The 4,200-nt window shown below is 40.9% G+C and overlaps 1 pseudogene; it reads right to left on the bottom strand.

Moving 5' to 3' along the window:
* Window positions 1-2,878: 2,878 nt before the first annotated feature.
* On the bottom strand, window positions 2,879-3,830 carry LOC102870704 (annotated as a pseudogene).
* Window positions 3,831-4,200: the final 370 nt, after the last annotated feature.

The raw sequence follows: 4,200 nt of genomic DNA, 5'->3' as shown, positions 1-4,200 counted from the left end.
TAGAAATCTTAGAACTAAATATGTGTTACCCTTAAAACAGGACAGGAAGTGAGGGTTTGTATATGTTGTTCCTTTCTTCATCTCTGATTTCTTAGTTATCTGCCCATATTTCCTCTTGTTTACTTATTTTAATTTCATATAATTATATTTGCACATTGGAAGTCAACTTAATACCTTTTGAGGACAGTAAGAAATACACCAAACTCAAACTCATTGCCGTAGAATCAGAACCAACTCATAACAGATCCTCCAGCTGTTTTCAGAGAATATAAATTGCCTGATAGGATATTGCCCATCTTTGTTGCACAGTGCAGCTGGTAGATTTGAACCAAATGCCTTTGGGTTGTCAGCACAACTCCTTACCCACTAGGGAACAAAAGTCCTTTTGTGATTAAATTAAATCAATAAATACATGCATAGAGACACAAATGTATGATTTGACATTACTGAGAAAACTCCCTTGTACATGAACATTTTCCTTAAAATCTTGTCAAACTTTCCAGATACTCCTTTTAAGAAAATAAAGTAGGATATGTACAAAATTTACAAGGTCAAATGAAACTGAATAAAAGCAGCTCCAAAAAATCCCTTCCATTTCCTGCGTTCACTGCTATTGCTGTAAGGCAGATCTTTCCCTTTGCAGTATAGGATGAGGGGGGAGGAACTTGTCGTTAGAGGAGAGGGAACTTCTAATTCCACTAACTGTATTTCTGCATACTTTCAACCAATCTCAGATTCTGGAGTTTAAAAGGTATTTATCTTTTGGGGCTTGTCATTCATTCCACTCAAAGAAGGCAACTTCCAGACTGGAGTAGGACAGGATGAACAGGATAGGAACCAAGCAGAAGACTTCAGGTTTGGAGCCCTGTTAAAGTTGGGGGAGGGCAAGGACATAAGAGCTTAGGAAGCTAAACCTCAAGAGGGTCATGATTTCCTGACTTGAGTACCTTTATCACATTATTCTTAATCAACATTGAGACATTTTCATCCCATTTCCTTCTTTGTTTTATTTCATGCCATTTAAATCTTGAAGTTTTAATAGTGAGTAGCTTCCAGGATTTACAAAACAGATGAAACAGAGTCCCTAAAATCCTATTTTATAAGCACAAAAGTCAGAAAATTATTGTCTTCAGTATAAATGGGTTTATTAATATTTCACATACAAAAATATAGCATAAGATTCTCTAAGTATTCAGTCACTTTAAATTTTAGATGATTCTAATTGTACATATACTGTTTGCATTCAACCTTCCAGAAACATGATAGTCTTAAAAGATGGCATACCTTATTTTAAAGTACAGCTAAGGCTAGAAAATGAGAAAAATGGCAAAGTGAATATCTGGATTCCTTGTAGAAGTAAAAGCTTCAATGTAAACCTTGAGATTTTAAGCCAATTGTGTTCATATTTTATTCACTTAGCAGAAACATGCAAACATACATTTTTTGCTCTTCTTAAACATGTACATCTTCAGAGCCCACAAACCCACAGATACCATTTAGATTTTATTGATGGAACTCCAGTAACTTGTTATACTCTTTTTTTAAATCAGCTTCCCTTTTCTTTGCATAAATTTAAGGTATTTTAAAATAACATGACATCATTCCAAAAATCTGCCAACCATAATTTTTTTTTTTCAGACAAGGAGATGTTTATGCCCAGTCAAGGAAGGGCAGTCACTGCTCCAAATCCCCCAGTGGAAACTAAAACAGACTCTTTTTTCACTCCTGGCTCAGGACTTAGAGTTTTTTTGTTTTGTTACTATTAAACAGATCAGTCTTTGTGATATGTGATGGTTAGAATAATCTTCTAGTTTGCATAATTTTTTAAAAATATGGTTTCTCATTTTCTTAAGAAAGAATTCTTACAAAGAGGATTTCTTATGAGGCTTATCATCACAAGGATTTGAATGCATTTGATCCTTTCATTTAATGACTCAGTTGAGTGTGGAGGCCAATACTTGAGTGAAGGTGATTAAATTCTAAGTAACTTAAATTACACAATTGTTGCTAAACTCTCTCACCCAACTGACACTAGACCCACTAACAAGCAATCTCCTTAAATGATCAGCTTTACTTCTAGTCAGTGAGGACAGTTGTAAAAAGAGCAAGGGCTGCGCTGCGTGGGGATGGCCATGTCTGACCTTTATCAACTTCTCAAAGTAATTGTCCTTGCCAACAGCAACAACAAAGCAAAACCAATTCCCATGAGGGCAGAAATGTCCCCCACATTCTTATACCTCTTTCTACTCATCTCAGCACCAATCCTTATTGCTCTGTTGGCTCCAAAATTTGAAGTAATAGGTCACAGATCAAACAGAATCATACTGGGGAAGTAAAAAGGTTATAATCCAGGTTAGCTGCAGAATACAATCAGAACAGCTTTTAAGTCTCATAGCTTTAGGCCAGTGTTACAAAGTTCTCAGTACTGCCAATATTGGCTCCCCCCACTCTTGTCTGCATACCTTTCATTCTCCTCTTCCCCAACTTGTCCAACAAACTTGGGCAAAGGCTCTCAGCTCAGCTCTGGTTCTGTCCATGGGGGACAGCAGTCCACGTTCTGCTCCATCGCATGTCAGGTCTCTGGTTCTCTGCTGTGGCTGCTATGGCTGTTGCTTTGTTCTTGCCTTCTCTTCTTTGCTAGCAGTGATACTTCTTCTTTCTGCTGCTGGATCCACTCAATTTAATAGCAAAACTAGCCAATCCCCTTGCGGATAGGTGACACTAACCAATCCCCTTTTATTTTATTTTATTTTATTTTATTTTTTAGATGCTCAGCCTCATTTAATACCGTAAGAGAGAGCTTAGAGAGTTTTAAGAGAATGAAGCCTTTATTTCCTTGTTTCACACAAAGCTGGCAGAGTTGGTGGCTTTTTGGTTTTTAGTCAAAGAGACCAAATACCATATCCTCGTCCGACTCTTCCGACTCTTCCTTTGCTTCCACCTTGGCTGGGGCCTCAGCAGCAGGAGCAGCTGCGGTAGTGGCAGCGGCCGCAGGGGCAGCAGTCACAAATGCAGATGGATCAGCCAGGAATGCCTTGACCTTTTCAGCCAATGGGAAGGTGTAGTCAGTCTCCACAGACAAAGCCAGGACCTCCTTATACCCACTGATGATGGAATGTGGTATTGAGGCCACAGTTGGGTAACCAATCTGCAGACAGACGCTGGCAACGTTGCGGACACCCTCCAGGAAGTGGGTATGTAGGGTCTCCTCTGTGATGTCAAGCACTTCAGGATTGTAGATGCTGCCGTTCAAACACCTGCTGGATGATCAGCTCGAAGGAGAAGGGAGAGATGTTCAGCATGTTCAGCAGGGTGGCCTCGCTGGCTCCCACCTTGTCTCCAGTCTTAATCAGCTGCTCATCACTCAGAATTTCAATGGTGCCTCTGGAGATCTTAGTGGTGATGCCCAAAGCCTGGAAGAAGGAGGTCTGCTCGGGGCCCAGACCAGTGTCCTGGGCTGGCACGGTAACCTCACACGGAGCAATGGCACCAGCACGGGCAGCAGCTGGCACCTTGTTCGCCAGCAGCATGTCTCTGATCTCTGTGAGATCCTCTTTGGTGAACACAAACCCCACGTTCCCCCGGATATGAGGCAGCAGCTTCTCCAAGGCAGGGTTGATGTCCAGGTGGCCCCAGATGGCCTTGCGCATCATGGTGTTCTTGCCCATCAGAACCACAGCCTTCCCGCGGAGGGACATGCGGATCTGCTGCATCTACTTGGAGCCGACATTGTCTGCACCCACGATGAAGCATTTCGGATAATCATCCAGAAGTTGAATGATCTTAAGGAAGTAGTTGGATTTCCAGGTCGCCCTGTCTTCCCTGGGCATCACTGCGGTGCGTCAGGGATTGCCACGTGGGGTTTAAAGACGATGTCACTCTCACGAGGACGCCTGGAGAGAGAACCAAGCCCCTTTTAGACAAAGTGCCCTATTTGCATATTCCTGTATATCCACATGTCAAAGTCAAACAATTGACTTTTGTTAGGAAAGCCATTTTTTAATTGAAAAAAAATCTGGATAATTTAATATTTATTTACAAAGTCAAATCTATTAACTAATTCCAACCTCTTACCAAGATAATGCCCTGTCGAAAGAGCTTCACCAACAAAGCCTTTCCAAACATTTAAGAAAGAAATAACATTAATCTCACAAAAACTCTTTAGAAGAATAGAAAAAGAGGAGGAAGTTTATTTCTGAG

The sequence above is a fragment of the Elephantulus edwardii genome, unplaced genomic scaffold, assembly GCF_000299155.1.
Source record: "Elephantulus edwardii isolate Elephantulus edwardi_28Jun2011 unplaced genomic scaffold, EleEdw1.0 scaffold00002, whole genome shotgun sequence".
Taxonomy (NCBI): Eukaryota; Metazoa; Chordata; class Mammalia; order Macroscelidea; family Macroscelididae; genus Elephantulus; species Elephantulus edwardii.
Note: the sequence above shows the minus strand (reverse complement) of the source record. Positions and strands in the feature narration are given on the sequence as shown.